Source organism: Equus caballus, chromosome 1 (assembly GCF_041296265.1).
Source record: "Equus caballus isolate H_3958 breed thoroughbred chromosome 1, TB-T2T, whole genome shotgun sequence".
In the NCBI taxonomy this organism is placed as follows: Eukaryota; Metazoa; Chordata; class Mammalia; order Perissodactyla; family Equidae; genus Equus; species Equus caballus.
The window spans coordinates 164232501-164249704 of NC_091684.1; the positions used below are offsets into that span (position 1 = coordinate 164232501).

General features: G+C 44.7%; 1 long non-coding RNA gene across 1 annotated transcript; it reads left to right on the top strand.

The window, feature by feature from the left end:
- The first annotated feature begins 2832 nt into the window (after positions 1–2832).
- LOC138924931 (uncharacterized) lies at positions 2833–9655 on the top strand. Its single transcript, XR_011440309.1, has 4 exons — positions 2833–3698; positions 4129–4226; positions 8096–8276; positions 8928–9655. It is a non-coding gene; the product is annotated as an uncharacterized lncRNA (long non-coding RNA).
- The last annotated feature ends 7549 nt before the right edge of the window (positions 9656–17204 follow it).

Consider the following 17204-nt stretch of genomic DNA (forward strand, 5'->3'; position numbering starts at 1 on the left):
AATATGTAAATTAAGATTTACATATAGATGTTCATAGATGAGTAAACAACTTCTATGGAGTTCAAAATCCTGAGTTGAAAAGATTAATCATTAATATTTAATATAAATTATATTATGATGTCTTTTTATTTCATACACCTCCATGTGTAGGCATGCTAGTGTGACAATTTGGTGACTAAATTTAAATTTTTTTCAAAACAACAACAAAACAGGCAATATAATGACATTTTCAAAATTTCATGCAACATTCTTGGAAATCTGTGTCATTAGGTAACTGATACTGTACAATGCCTGCTAAAGTGTGCAAAGTAAAAAAAAAGTATGAGATATTTGCATGCCCCTCAATTTTTCAAATAACTGTATTCTCCTGGAATTTTGTAATAACTAAATTTTGAATCCTATGTTTAGAAAGGATACTATCATAAACTTTAGCTGGTTGTTTGATATCAACTTGACAGGCAAATAGTTCATTATCTCTGCAAACTTGGAGGAGATCCATAATTGTATCTTATTTGGGGTTCTTCCATCTTTCCATCACAGACAGCACTAATAGAAGTTATATATAAATGAACAAGGAAAGAAACTTCCATTGTTTGAGTTATATTTAGCTAGGTAGGATTTTTATAAATATGTTTATCCATTTAGTTCACGTGCTGCTGTTTAAACATAGAAATAACACCTCACAAAAAGTTAACCGTTAATGGAGAAATTCTGTGCCACGTGGAAAAGAGAGAGCTGCCCTCTCATTTGTGTTATACCATTTCACCTGGAGGGGTGTTTTTCTTTGCAAAATTTAAATATTTGTATATTTCTAGTTTAGGTAAACTTTGACAAGTTCTCCAATTATAAATTAACTCTCACATCAGCTGAAAAAAGTTTTTGGCAAAGTTGTTCTTCTTTTCCTCTCAGTAAAGTAGATGCTGCAGGGTTTTCTTGGTGATTAGCTCCTGTTTAGGAAGTGTTTAAAGAAATTACTATTTATTTCACCAGAGTTTAGATTCTAGAGCTCTCTACCTTTGGGTTTAATGAATAAAATCATCTCAGGCTTAGTTTCTTCAACAAACCCACATCCTATCATGTTAACCGCAACCCTCTGAAATATTTGGAGATGAGTAATAATTGTAATAATATTTGTTTACATTTCCTTGCTCACCCCCGCCCCACATGCTAAGAAAGAGAGGTGGTAGAGTTGTCCAATTTTTATAACTCTTTTTTTATACCACCTCAGAAGGCACTTGCTCCTATCTCGGGTTTACTATTTAGTATAAAGAGTTCCGATTTGGGTATATTTAAGAAAGACTCAGCTGTCAAAAGCAAAGAAACTGGGAATGGTGTTTTGACAACCATATAGTGTTAAAGGAAATACTGTAGTCTGAATAAAATTGCTTATGTTCTCCAAAACAAGAGTAATATAAAAACACTTTTTATTTATATGGAAAAGCAAAAGCAGAAATAAATTCCAAAGGTTTCCCTTTCTTTAAGAAATTCTGAGAGAACTGCAGTCGCCATCTGTTAAGGGTTGGGAATTGAGCAAGAAGCCACATTTTGAAGGAGAAAAAGAGAGAAAAGACCAGGAAAGTCTGTATCTTCCATCCACCCCTTCTCTCTTCCAGCCCCTCCCCCAGTTCGGTTCCCCCAAGGTCAGCGCCCCCCACTCTCCCCAGCTCACCCTAGTTAGCTTTGCCGAGAAGAGTCCATCAGGATGCTCCTGGCCTCCTCGCCCCTCCCGCCCCCGTGGGCCTGTTAACCCGGAGCAGATTTGGGACGGGAAATGTGGCTAATATCTCTAGCAGCTGTCAGAGGAGGGACCTTCCTTCAAAGGGACTGGACAGGGATCTTCCACAAGTTCCCCATTAGTCTTGCAGACCAGCAATTTGATAAGGAGCCTGGACCTCCGCTGCAAGTTGCCACTGTGTTAGAAGGGCCGGTGTCTGGGTGTCTGGATGCCCGGAGTGGCCCTGGCTTCCCAGCCTCCGCCCCCGCCGCCCAGCGACCAGGGTGGGTGGGGACGTGCGTCGGGGAGCCTGGGACCAGGCCGGGCCGGGCCGGGGGCGCGCAGTCTCCGCTCTCACCTGGCCTGCGCTTTGCTGGGGTGTGTTAGACAGAGGTAGACGGACCTGCTTCAAATTGATGGGGGTGGGAGAGGGGGGCACCTAACAGCGGCAGTCATCAACCAGGGGCGTCGGGCGCGGTTGTCGAGCTCCCTCCGACGGGCCGGGGCTGGGAGGAAGCTGCGGCACAGGGGAAATGTGGGTCCGATGGGGGAGGCCGGTCGGCTGGTGATGAGAATGGAGACCGTCGGGGCCGTGTTTGAAGGGAGGTTTTAATATTAATAGTTTCGGTGTAGAGACAGAAGGGAGATTGCGTCTACGGCTCCTCGGGGCAGACTCTGGGTGACAGCGATGATGGATGATCCAGCAGAGCCCAACAGCTCCTCCCCTCCAGCCCCAACAGTGTCAAAGCTACTTTAGTTGAAGCTTTAGAAATAAAATAAATAAACAGCATCAGCCCCCCTTACTCTCCATACACCTCCACCCCCACCCCCCGCTTTCCGACATCGATTTATGGATCATTATGAATCAATTACTGCTCTCAATACTTTCCCATTGGCTTAAATAAAACAGTCAAAAGATGAAAACGTGGGGTTCGGTGAGGATTTTTTTTCTCCCCTGACAGGAACAATCGCAAAATCCATTATCTCATAATCAGAGGCACTGGGTTAGGAGGTGAAGAGAAAGGAAGGGGTCGCCCAGTACATAACCGGGCGCCGGGGGGGGGGGGGGGGGGGAGCGGCGGAAGGGGGGGTTGCCCAGCTGCTGCCTTTGTTCAGATGGGTTCGGTTTGTTTGTTGTTTGGGGTTTTTTGAGCGGGGGGCGGGGTGGGGGACCCGCTTGAGAATAAGATGCCTACAGGTTTTGTAACCTAATTATTTAACTCCTTGGGAGAAACCTCTTTGCATGTGTGTCTCGGCAAACATCAGATGTTGTTGGTAGTGAGGTCGCACATGGGAAAAGGTGTGGAGGAACGGGTCCGTGTGGAGGGCGGATTTTCACTTTGTTGTGAGCAACTGTGCGAGGGTTTGCTGCTGGGAAGGGGGATTCTCCCTCCCGCACGCCCTCCTCTCTCCCCGCGGTTGGCTGTTTTTGTCGTTGGAACTGGTTGGGATCTGGGACCGGCCGCCCCCGGTCGCCCCCACCCCCACCTCGGCCGCCCGAGGCTTTTCTCCCCTCTCCTGCCCCTTCCGCGGCGGTGTCGAGGTTCTCTAGGTGTTTCTATGACTACATTGTGTGTGTGGGAGGGTCAGATGTGGGGGTTGCCCGCGAGAGGGCCGTTCCTGGGCGATCATTTATCAATGTCACCCACATAATGATTCTCTCTGCAGCCTCCTATTGATGAGGATAATTACATTAGCTCAGAGTGACTGATCAATGAAAAACCACCACACAAAAACTTCTTTACTCCTCTATAATACCAAAAACCGATACAGAAATAACATAGAAAGCCTGATTTTCTTTCCCTTCTCTGTCCACCAATGGATTCTGCCCCCTCCCCCCAAAAAGGACGGGAGAGTAAAGTAAGAAAATAGACCCAGGTTTGTTTCGTTTAAAGGAGGATGCAATTTTGCCCGTGAATGCATTTTCTCTAAATGTGTTGGCTTTATTCCTTCTTTGGTAAAGAATATCAACGGATTTACTGATGTGAGTTGCTTTTCGACTCGTCTATGGTTTTCCGTTCTGTTTTATTTCTTTCCTCCCCTTTGGGCGCTTTTTTTTTTTCTGCTTCAAAAAAAAGAAGACAATTCTTTTATAAATAACTGGAAAAGGAAATTAGTCTAGGTCCTCTTTTTTTTCTTAAGCGTTTGCCTAAGTCGGGTTATCTTTTGTCTTTATCACTTCATAAAGTAGCACAATTAAAGATGTGATGTTGCATGGGTATAAAGGGTGAATCCGTAATACAGCGACATTATATGCTATATTCTCGCCTGAAAGTTTGCAGCTAAATTACGATTTCGCTTTTTCTAGACTTAAAAATCAATATTTTCTCAATTAAAGAGAATTTTAATGCTTTACTTGCGAGTTGTTAAAGGCGCTGTAAATTTTATTGTAATGTTTCTTGGCTTCGGAGTAGATGCAGGAGGAGACCGGTTGATTCTCGTGGTCTTTTTCCTCTCAAAACAACCTAGTCCAGGAACATCCAGTGTGTCAGATCAAATCCAAGCAACAAAGGTAAGAAGGGTCCTGAGAGGGACGGGGCACAGGGTGGGGAGCCCTCCAGGGGAGCCCCCAGCGCCAGAGGCCATTGTCTTGTATATTTTCACCTCTCGGTGTCCCGCCTCCTGAAAGTGACAGAAGTGTCCATTTTACTCTAATCTTTCTCAAAGAGGAGCACGTTCGACTCCCATCTGCTCTGTGATGGTCAGAAAAGAAGCTGCATTTGGGGAGCATTCCAGACTCTTCCCGACGTCCCCCCTTCTCGCTTTCCTTTCCTTATTTCGCCAGAATTTAACTCGGAACTGGTTCTTTTACAAATTCTGCTGTATTTGCTATGTGTTCTGGCCTCTCTGTCAGAACTCCTTCCCCACCCTCAAGAGCACTCACTGTTTACAGATGTTTTCTCCTTCCACTCGTCCCACCTAGTAAAAGTTCCCGCAGAGAATTAACTGTGGTGTGTTAATAGCCCAGGTCTGCTACTGCTCTCTCCTGCAAAGTTGAACCCTGGTAAGGTGGAGAACGGCCTTGGACTAATGCTGGAGAGCAGCTCTAGGCCGGCAGAAGCTCAAAGACTTGAGAATTGCAGGCCCAGGGAAGCAAGGTAGTGAAACTTCCAGAATGTAAGGCAGAGAGGAAGGTAAGAAAATGAGCCTAGAATGGAACCTAATAAGAGAAGAATAGGTGAGGCAGAAAAATGAGCCTTTGGGACCTCTTTGTAATTGAAAAAGAAATAATAATGAAGGGAAATTGAATATCTAAAGCTTGCTATTAAATTTTTTTTCAACCCCATGCCTGTTTAAGAACAAGTCCTCAGAGATGCCAGGAAGGGCCTGAGTTTCCAAATGGAACTGCTCACAAAGTTCCTTTGCAGTTCCCTCTTCAGTTAATTTGGTGGGAATGAGAAGACCAAGGAGAGGGCTGTGTGTGTGGTGTACCAAGGGCTTGTGTGACAGCACGATGGGAAGGGCACCTAGATATAATGAGGCTGCTGTTTTAAGCTGAATAGAGGAGGGGGGAATAGAGAAAAAGCCACACAACACCCCAATGCACTTCAAAATAATTCTCACCTACCTGTCTTTCTTTTTCACTAGAACCAAACACTATCAAATATTATACATAAGTGGGGGAAATTTCTAGTTCATCGTCTTTTGTCTGTAGACCCACCAGATTGATCCCCCTTCCCTTAGATTCCTGACATGTAAGCCTAGACCACAGCCTTTTTATCAAGTGAGTGGGGCTTTGTTAATGTATTTTGTACTTTTCTGCTTTCAGTCTAAGTTTGTCGCTTTGGAAGAAGGAGGGGTGCAAGAAAGGAGGGGGAGGGGAGCAGAGCACAAAGACTTTATCTAGTTCTCACCAAGCAGGTTTCAAAATAGGAACTTGTTGGTGGGGGGGGGGGGAGAAAGAATGAAAAAAAAATAAAGAGGGGGTGAGAATTGTTTATCACAACAGGTTTACTTGTGTGGAAGAGGGGTGATTCTGCGAATATTTTACCCTTTGAGGATTCTGTTTGCTTCATATTGAAACATTTTCCAATTTTAATCCTTTAGCAGACAAAACGTCCATATAAATATGACATGGGCCATTGGCGAAAAAACGAACTTAAACTCGGTGCTCGGAGAGGAGGGGGTGTGGGGAGGAGAGAGGGTCTTTCTGATTAATAACTAGCAGGGTAATGTTGAGGGCTTTTTCTGCCCGATTGCCTTTTTGAATTAGAGCCGATTTCTTCACACTTCAATAGTGCCTGTCTCCTTTAAAATGACTGGCAGATTTGTTTCTCTTTTTTTCTCTCCCTGAGACTTAATGATGTAAATTTTCTAATTAGTTAAATCATATTGCTTAAAGGCCTAATATTTACCGTGTAAGAAGTGATCATCCTGATTTGGACCTCTCGAAATATTCCGAGAAATACATTTGGCTTTTAGGCTGAGATTTGAGGGAGGACGAAGCTCTCTTACGGGAAGCAGTTTAGAGGAGAGAAGCCGCGGACCCGGCAACATGTTAAATTAATAGTTGAAGTTGAGCTGGGCTCACACCCCAAGTCCGCTTTTATTTTTCAATCAGCGAAGATTTAATTGGCAGCCCTCAGGCCGGGCGATCTGATATTTTCTCATTAGTTTCCCATCACTAATCTTGAGGGTTAGATTGGCTTAAAGGTTGTCAACATTTGACCAATTTTATTTAAGGAAAAAAAAAAAAATCACGCTTTGTGGCTCCGGGATGTGAAATCTGCAAATAAATCCTGCTTGGATCAGCGGAACTAACGGGCAAAAAAAATGTTGACTATTCATCGTCGCATTTAATAAGTTGCATTAATGTATATTTCAAGGCTAGGGAGAGGGATTATACATGTGGTGCATAGATGCAGATGAAAAGAGGTTGATGGTGAGGGGCGTGCACTCTAAGTGGGGTGGGTAGGTAAAGTGAGACGTAGGTACATTTCGTACAGAGGGTAAATAACCCAAGTGGAATAGCTGTTGAGGGTTTAGGAGCTACAGTCCCTCCTCCCCTTCCTTTTGCAGCTGCGTGAAACTGCAAAGCCTGTCTTGCAGCTCTGAGTAGCTCGGCTGTCTCGTCCAGAGATAACATCAGAGCGCCCCCTGCTGGCCAGCGAAGCAGAACGCTGCGGGTCAGCCCCCTGCGAAGCAAATCGTGTTTTTCTGCGCCCCCGGCCCTCCTTCACCGACTCCTTCCACTACCCCAACCTCGGTTCTGCAGGAAAACCCCGCGGCAGGGGAATAGCTTGTCAAGGCTGAACATTTAAATGAATAAATGATAAAAATAATAATAAAATACGAAGGAACCCCCACCTTCACTTGGCCTTCGGGGAATAAACTATCAGATGACTAGGAAAGGGACACATTTTCTTTTTCTAAATCTCTTTATTCTCTGGGTTTTGCTGTGGTTGGTTTGTTTCTGCAGAACGGTAGATTCTGAGTCCAAGGAAATGTTTTAAAGAGATGCTGCAGCAGTTTTTACAAAATGGATATCTGATGAGGAAAGAGGCCGATAAAGTACAATATTTTGCAGCCTCGCAAAATAAAACTCCCCGGGAACTCGCACTATTTCAGGAAAGTCCCGAGGAATCGGAATTCAGAGCCTTGTTTTGAATGACCCTTTCCTTGCCCGCAAAGAAATAGCTGCCCCTGCCCGATCTTTTTTTTTTTTTTTTTTTGCAAAATAGAGAAGGTGTTTAAAAGTTGTCACCGTACCTACCTACCTACACACACAAGCATACACACGTATACTGGTCTTTTCTCCGCGTGTTCCTGTTCTTTCTTCGCCCGTGCTTCTTAGTTTTGCTGGAAACGGAAAGGGTAGTCGAAGTGCACCAAAATAAACCACCACTGTCTTTGCCACTTGATCTTCTTCTGGTGCTTCACGTCAAATGCAAGGTGTGGGACTGGTACGATTTGAGAGTGGGTTATTTTTCAACTGTTTCGGTACATACAGACATTTCCTCGGCTTCCCAATCAATCTTCAGGGGATTGATGAGCGCTCTTACGCGAGGGTGCACAGGTAACGAAGCCGGGGCTATCTCGGGCTGGCAGACGCCCCGACTCCACCGCCAGCCTCGACTCCTGGGAAAGGCGCTGGCCGAGCAGCCCTGACACCGAAAAGTCTTCTGACCACTGCTAGACCCCACTTAAAGACTGTCAATCTGCAATGCGGAACGACTTTAGTTTGTGGGGAGTTTGGGGGTTTGCTTTTTGAAGTCCGGGATGGCGGGATTTTGTGAAAACAGCTCTCCGAAATGAGGCGCGGGGGAAGGAGGACCGGGCAGGGAGGGTGGCAGGGGAAAGGTAGGTCTCTTGTTCATTTCTTGCCAGGGTACCAGGACCTTCTAGTTTAAAACTCCGTTCTCTTCCCTCGCTTCTCGCTAGAAACCCCTGTGTCACGCCTTCTCTAACTCTCCTCTTTGGGGACGCTCTGGGACCGAACGGGGTCTTCAGGGAACGAACGCTCCCAGGGCAAGGCGGAGGCAGCCCGCGTCTTCGCGCCAGTGGAGTGATGCCTCAGTCGGGTTGTATTTGAAGAACCGCTGGGGCTACTGTGACAACGAAGGTAAAGTTAAATATTTATACTCCAAGTTGTTCTCATTATTTTTTTGTCTGTTTTGAAGAAGTTCAGTGCTTTCCAACTTACTTTAAACATAAATCCTGCTCTGGGGGAAGCAGAATTTGCCGCCTGCCACTAGAGTTGACTTTTGGAAAGGTCTTCATTAAGCTCAGAAATGGAAGGGAAGTTATCTGCAAACAATATTGGTTCATTTAAATATATATGTATATATACATATATAACACATATTTTGTATATCTATATCTATTTACCTATCATAAAGAAAAGGAAGCAAGTGTCCTCCGTTGTAGCTGAATCCAAATAAAACTCTTTCCAGTAAGAAACTCTTATAGATGAAGAAAATATGAAAATCTCATTGTGTTTGTCTCAGTTGGACTTAATGAAATTTGGAGACATTGACAGTTTGGTCAATGGTCTAAGTAAATTAATGCAAAGGTCCTTAGGAAGAGACCATAAAACCTCTGGCCATTAATCTTACAGCACTTGAAGATTATGATTAAAAGAATGGGATCAGGAAGCATTATCATCTCAAATAGCTGTTAACTGTCTCCACCCCCTTATTGTGGCAACAAAATAAACTCACCACCAGGAAAGGTGTTTCTTCCTTTTTTATCCTTGTTTTTGTTTTGCTTTAAGGGCAAAGAAAAGAGAACAGAAGCAAAGAAAACCATCTCAAAAGTCTTGCATTTGCTGCTGTTAAAAGGCTGCTGTTCATTTCTGATTTCCTCATCTTTTGCTACAAAGGAAAAAGATATTGAATGATGTGTCTCCATTTGATGAGAAGAAAACACTAACAACAGTGAAGGTGCATTTGTTTTATTTTCTTTTTCCCTGGAAGAAATATTTTTAATATCCATCCATTTAGCGAGTTGAAAGCTGTGGAGATGTAAAAGATGTTCGCTTGTCCACATCTATTCACCGGCTTTCGTCACTTGAATTTTGTAGGCTTTTGTGTCAAATAGAAATTATGGAAAAGAGAATTAGACACTTGCCAAGGAGCAACAATATTATACACTTTCAAGTAAATTCCACTTAATCCTGTATTTGAGTACTGAGTTGGGGGGGATACTATTTTCCCCTAATAAACCTCAAAGCCCTCATTAGACATAGAGAAAGAGGAGTGAGAACTCTATTACTGGGCATTCTGACAAAAATGGAAGCAGTGCCTCTCTGCGCCCAGAGCCCTAGAAAAGGACACCCCCCAAATATGCAAAAGCCGTTGTGTTTTCTTTTAGAGCCCTTAGTTGGGCAGACCTTTCCGAGAAACACACAGTAATTAACATTTAAAAAAGCAAAATGCTGAAACGAAGGGCGGTGGCTAACAGAAAAATAAACCATGCTAAAAATTCTTCAAACCCTGCAAATTTCCAGATGCCACAGAAAATCAATGCAAACGCGCACCCCTCCTAACTGAGCAGACAGCTCTCCTGCCGGGTGATGTTTCCAGCTGAAAGTGGAGTTGGAGATCCCACCTCCGCTGGAGCAATGGGAGATGTTGTCCTGAGGCTATCAGGAGGGGAGGTAGGGGGTGTCGCCCCCCCACCCCAGCCTGCGCTTCCCACCTGTTCCCTCCTCCCCCGCTGGGGCGCGGGAGAGGGGAGAAGCTGGGCGGATGCGGCCCCGAGTCTCCAAGGGATCTCACAAGCTGAGGCTCCTACCAAACCGAGCAGGAAGCCCCATGAGGCCCCTGGAGGCCGAAGGTCCGGCCAAAGGGACGCAGGTTCCCGGTCCGAGGCCGGTGCAACTGCCTGCCGAGTCCCGGAGCCAGGCTCCCGTGCCTGGGTGGACAAAAGGCTCATAGGCCACGTTGGTCCCGGAGCGAGTGTGAAATGCAATGGAGGAGGACAGTCTCCCCGTGCGCTAGGGAATGTGTGTGTGTGTGTGTGTGTGTGTGTAACACGTCCACTGGGAGCGGGCCTCTGGCCGCAGACGTCAGCTGGGGTAGTTCACCCCAGCGACTCCCCGGGCCCTGAATCCACACCTTCCCCTGGCCCCCACCCTCTGCCACAGCCATCCCCCCTCCCCCGGCCCCGCCCCAACTCCCTAGACCCCAGGCCACGCCTGCATAGGTGTGGTGCCGTTAACTGGAAAGCGCCTGAGAAAAGACCCACCGGGAGTGGGGGGAGGGATTGGGAAGAAAGATGGTCCTTCCAGAGCTCAGACATCCCTGTCTTCGAGTAATTGTCATCACACTCAATCTTTTCACCCTGACCTACAGTATCCAAAAAGCAGAGAGTGATTCGCGGGAAAATCGGGTTTAGGAGAACGTCGGGGTTTGACGCGGGCTCTTGAGACCTGCGCAGGCTTTGCTTAGATTCAAAAGTATGATTTTAATTTTCTTAATGACGCGCGCTCTAGAGCTCAGCTGGTAATGGCTGTGCTGAGTTTAATAGACTTCTGTCGAACAGAAAAAGACGGATAACTATTGGTTATAAGTAATCTGCTCTAATGCAATTATTTTCCCAGGTTCGAATGTCATTGTGAGGAGAGGGCAGGAGTGAATTAGGGCCCCGGGGACCGCGGACGCGGGGCGAGGAGACGGCCTGAAATACGAGCCCAACCTGTTTTGTGAGATGCACTTGGGTTTGGGGGTCGAGGTCGGAGGCTTCAAAGCCCTTGGACCGCACGTGTGAAAACCTCTCTGTCTCTACTCTCTCTTTCTGCCCTCCTCCCTCTCCTCTCTCCTCCTTTGGTCCCTCCCTCCACCTCTCTCCATTTCTCCTTCTTTTCTCTCTAGCTCTCTCTTCCCCTTTCTCCTCACCTCTCCTAGAGTTAATCTGAATTTCCTTTGCCCCTCCTCTATTTTGGGTGTCTTTGTGTATTTCACAGATCCATTAAGTCCAAAGTATAAGTTCACGCTCACACAGAAGTAGACTCTTGGGCTGTGTCAACCCATTCACCTTTTGAAATCCAATAGAATTGGAATGTTTAAGATATTGGTGATGCCGTGTACACACACGTAGGCAATGTATCAGGAGGATTATTTCTATCCAAACACAGAGCTAATCCAGGTCTCTATCCAAAAGTAGCCCCATCTTAGCTCTAACACAAATTGTCACTTGTGGCAGTTTTTTTTATTTGGAATTATCCAAACTGTTCTTGGATCTCCACTTCCCTTTGCCTGGTAAACACAAACCCAGGCAAACGTTGCTTTAAAACATAAAAATAATCAACCCGATCTATAATTTTCATTCTTAGAGAAAACAAGCCAAATTGGTGCGAGGAAAGCCTTGCGTTCTGGCCTAGATGAAGGGTTTGAAGGCAGGTGGGCCCGCAGGCCAGAGGGGTGAGCACCGGGCACCCGGCCCAGCTCTCCTGTCTGTCCACCTCTACGAGCCGCCCCTCCAGCCCCTCTTTGCCCGACAGCCTCTCTCTCTGAGTCCTGGGGAACAAAGAAAGTTCTTGGGACCAAGCACAAAAAGGGTTAAATGAAGCCTGAGTTACAGGTGTCTGCTCCGGGTCCAGCCAGGTTAGGCGAGTGTAGCTGGCTTTGGTGTGTCTTTGACTTGAGTTTCACAGAACGATTTGGTCTACAGTTCCTTAGCCTTGTGCATTCTGTCTCTCTCTGTCTTTGTGTTCTGTCTCTCTCTTTCTCCACCCTCCCTTCCTCCCCTCTTCTTCTCACTCTCCTTCCTTCTCTTTGTTAGGCTCCGACCTAGGCACCCTGCATGAAAACGTTGGCAAAGCTCTGTAATTACTGCCTTCTCTTCTCTGACCCAAACCTACCCTTTTTCTCCGCACCTCTGCAGCCACGCCTCAAAAAAAAAAAAGGAAGAACATCAAAACAAAAACTCATTTGCAAAATTCCTCAGGTCCCCTTGGCTGAGGAAGGGCACAATTGGTGCCCGGGCGCAAGAACTTGGGGTGCGGTGGGGAGCGAGGCCCCTTGCTGCTTGGGGTGGTGCCGAGGACACCCACCTGCTGGGTGGGGGGTGGGTAAGGGGTGCGCTTTTCACCTTCCTCTTGCCCCTTGCTCTTCCCGGGCTTCTGGGAAAGGAATTAGGAAGAGATCCAGTCCTCATGTCCCAACCACTCCCAGGACTTGGAGAAATAGAGCAGGGCGGGCACCTCCCAGCTGCCGCGGTGTGACTGCCTGGGGTTGACAGGCGAGACAGTCTGCGACCAGAAGAGCCGCGACCCATCTAAAGCCCTCCACCTCCAGTGCCCTTTACAGATAGACAAGGTCGCTAGGCAGTGCTCAGGCCCGGCCGCTGGAGCATCAGTCCACTCCAGCAGCCTCTGCTGGGACGAGGTGGTGAGCGCCGCTATGGGACTTCAGGTGGCACCGGGGATGGAAGGCCTGCCTTTGGCTCCAGGCTCTGATTTGGAACCAGAGAAGGGGGGACTGTCAGTGCCTCTCTCTCTTTCTCTCCATTTGTCTCTCTCTCTCTCTCTCTCCCTCTCTCTCGTGGATGAAGTCCCTCTGTCATCTCCCTGTTATCCCTTCAAGGGCTCCCCTCCAGGAACACTGCTGTGTGGTGTGTTTTTGGTGACCTAGGTCAGCAACAGCAAAGACCCAGAAAGCCTCCGCAAGCTTTAGGTGGGTCCAATTCTGCTTTGAGACGTCAGTGGGAGAGGAGAGGGAAGAGATTCTATTTCCCAATAGTGAGTTTTCCAAGATCCCCTTCAGCCGAGCTGAGTTGAGAAGGGCTTAGTAGAGAGTAAGCAAAAGCTAATTACCCGCCACCCCCACCGCATCCTCCTCAGGAAGAAATCTGGGCAGAGAAAGAATCACAACTCCAGAACCAGCTGAGAACTCCTTGCAAAGATGTCCTGAAATCCCAGCCTGTGCCGCTGGCCCAGAGTCTGCGGGCTCTCTGAGGCCATCTTACCCCAGAAGCAGCTGGCTGGATTAGGTCTGGGGGAACATAAAGGGGCCCAGTCAGTTGGGTTTGCTCCTCCCTCATTTCCTCCTCTATTTTAAACATCAATAAAGTAAAACATTTTTTCTTGCAGTAAATCAAATGTGTAATTATATTTACATAGAATTAAGGCGTAAAAATTAAAGTATAGACTGTGCTTAGACATTTTTAAAGGCCTGCCCCGAACGTGACATGCTTTTGTAGAACAAGACACTTAAATGTAAACTTTAAGGATAAAGAACCCTCAGAGTGTCGATGTCCTCTTCACCACCTTCACATAAACAATAGGAGGGTGTCTCAAGAATATCACAGGCGACGAGAGCTCCCAAAACAAACTCACCAATACACAGAAATAACACAGTATTGCATCTTTAAAGTAAGTTCCTCTAAAAGAAAGTTAGAAAGTTAGTCAAATACCTTCTGCTTGCTTATTTCACCAGGTCTCTTCATTTGAATACACATTAAATAATCTGCTCACAAGGGGGATATTGCTCACCCCAACAAACGAGGGCAGTCTTTATACTTGCAGCTTATCCATCGGCCTTAGGACGTTGGAATGTTCAAGTGAAGTGTAAATAGAATAAGGTCACAGGTGATTGACAAGTTCAAATTACTTAGCTCAATTATCAAAATTTTATTTCTAAATTATGTTCAATTTGATTTTCTTGCTTTGCTATAAATGACCTTAGAAAATCCAATGGGAGTGGGCCATTTACACCACGTCCCAGGGACCATGATTTATTTGTAAAGCCATTTTGAGATGTCTGCCTCCTTCAGTGTTTCTGTGGAGACCAAGTCCTTACTATTGGGTTTAGAAACACAGCAATCAGGCTCATTCCAAGGCAGTCACTTTAAAGACACAACAATCACTAAATTTGGACAACTTTCTACAATATCTCTATATTTCTAAACTGCAGGCAGAACCTGCAGACTGTAGAATCTAATTCTCTGGATACTGGTATGCTGTATTCAATGTCCATCTAACCAAACAACAGATAAGGGAGCAATTTGTAAATATATACCCGACAATTCACTTTCAACATCATGTCTCAAAGTTCTCCTATGCATTATTTAACAGATAACGACGCTCTTCAGATCAAGGCTCATGCCGCCACATCTGGAAATGCTTCCTTTGCCCCCCAGCCCCCAGCCACCAGTGAGAGAAAGAGCTGAAGCCTCTCCTTCCCCCATTATATGATAGCATCAGCTTTTAATCAGCGAGAGGCACTCCTATTTAAATTTACAGGATGACTCTTTATTTCATTTATCTTTTCTTTTGGAGGAAAGCGAAACAAGAGCACCACCCTTATTAATTATAAGATTGATGGGGTGAAAAAAGCCAAATGAATTTGGCTTGCAAATTATTAGCAGAGGTATGAATATTTATGACTGTGCCAGGAACTGCAGTCGTGAACTCTGGGTATCAAGCCTGGGAGACAGTCAGACCAATGCATTCAGTGAGGGTTCAATCTCCCCAAATCTGACATGACATAAATGGAAACTCCTAAATTAGACTCAGGGTGGGCTCTCATCAAATCAATTCCTTTTTGGGGGGGGGGCTGATCTCGCTAAACATGAACTTACATCTAGTGGCCTCTATCATGAACTTTAAAGATCTTTTAAAGTGAAAGCAAATACCTATAAGTTTTGTGAAAAAAAATCTATATTTCTGCTTTTTCCACTTGATATGCATTTATGTTTCAAAGCAAGTTTATCTGTAAAATATTTGTGGCATACATTTTAAAAATTTAAAGCTATTTTTATTCAGTGTGAAAATATTGGAAACCTAAAATATCCTGGGTATAAAAATGATTTAAATAGACAGAATCTAAGTGAGATGCCGACAGAAATGTGAAGGGGAAAGAAAACGGCAATGGAAGAGAGACGAGAAGACAAGCTTTCTCTCTCTTTCTTTGTTTTCCTTTTTCTGCACCAGAAAAGTGGAGAAAGAAAGGTCAAGGTAGAATGGGAAAGCGTGAAAACAAGGATTTAATAATTCAGTAAAAGACAAACTGTATCTTCCTCTTTTTCTCCTCTTGATTACACATTTAAGAGTTTTGTAGTGCTTTGGCGAAGGGGCTGAGGGTTTGAGGCTTAATGGAGTCCAACTGCCATGGTATCTCAACACTGGTTTCTTTTCCATAAAAGAGTCATTGAGTAGGGGCTGACCCAATCCTGTTAAAATAGTTTATTCTGACATCAGAGCCAGCTTAGCACATACATTTTGAAAAGGAAGACAAGTTGTTTTCAAAACAGAAATGCTAAGCATTCTAAAAAGCGCAAGCAATTTAAAAAATGCTCCTCAAATTTTCTGAAAAACTCCCAACTACATATATATATTTTTTCACAATTGTAAGTGGGTATTTGTGCTAAATTGATGCTTTATGTATATCCTGTCTCAATTTGTCTGTTCTCTGTAAGGATATAATTTTTTTTAAAGAAGCTATACCACTGACAACAATTTACTTAAATTCACAAACCTTGAAATTGATGCATCTCCTATCAATCACACTCAGTAGATAGAGTAAAACACATTCAACATTTGTATATCAATAGTGGCACACACACAAATCTGTTTTGTTCAATTTAAATGCTCTTCAACATGTCATCTCATATTTTTCTGGAACGTGTTATGGGTTAGTCATCCTGTTTCAGCTGATTGTTAAATCCTTAACCTAATGAGAATTCAAAATAGAATATTTACTTGTCATGGATTTCAGAGCTGAAAGGTGGGCTTTTGGGATAATTTGGTCAACCCCTCTCATCTTTTGGACAAAGAATTGAAGGTTTAAAGATGGCAACTGGGGCCCGGCCCCATGGCAGAGTGGTTAAGTTCGTGTGCTCTGCTTCAGCAGCCTGGGATTTCGCTGGTTCCAATCCTGGGTGCGGACATCGCACGGCTCATCAGGTCACGGTGGGGTGGCATCCCACACGCCACAACTAGAAGGACCCACAACAAAAAAATATACAACTATGTACTGGAGGGCTTTGGGGAGAAGAAGAAGAAAGAAAAAAAAGATGGCAACTCACCAGTCCATCTCATAAAACGAGTTAACTCTAGATTCCGACAAGATCCCAAAGCTCTAAACTCAAGGCCATTTTTTTAGTGATATGGTCTTTCTCATCTTCTGCCCTTTATATTAGAGCAGTATTTATAATACTACATGCAGACTTTTCTGCTAATATTTTTCTTCCCAGCACACTGACAATGAAATCCTTATTAAATAATAATAAGATATTGACTGATCTGTTTGCCAATATGAAGATTTGTTGTTGATCTGTGATGTCTGTATTGATTAGGCAAGAATGAGATCTATCCTCTACCTGAGGATAAAGGGATCTCAGTCCTGGCATAAAAACAAACTATGTATTAATAGAAATCCTAACCTTCTCTGTTTATTGGTTATACATCAGCTCGGTCAATCAAGCTACAAACAGATATAAATAGGAATAACGGAGAGCGATACCTCAAAATCTCCAAAAATATTCACTAGGGATATTTAAACTGATATGAGAGTTCCTGACTTCAGCACTAGTAGCTACTTGGAGGTAACCTTCCTGCCTGGCTCTTTGCTTGACCCCAAATTGAATCCTACATGTGCTCCATATTTTTTACATTAAGGGGACTCCTATTCATGCCTGAGATGATCTTATGTTTATGATGGCCTCTTCTGTCAAATTGTTCTTTCGGTAGCTCGCTGTCAAAAATGTCACTCAAAGTTTCCTTTCCACCTCTCTTTACCCTCTGTCATGGTCACTTAGAAGGTCTAATCCAACTAGAATTCCCTTCACTTGTGAAACACAGCTAGGAGAAATTTTTTCCACTTCCTGTCTATGTCCCCCCCCAGCACCCAGCTTTATCTTTATTCTGTTTAAGGGCTGTTGTTTGTTGTTTGTTCCTTGCGGTAAGATTGTCCATCCAAGCAGTTTCTCTTAAGGTTCAAAAACATAACTTTTGTGAGAAAAGTCTATGTATAAATACATTTGGCATCTTTTCTGAGTCTATGCTACTCATGTTAATCCTTAAGCAAGAAAGAAAACAACACTGAAA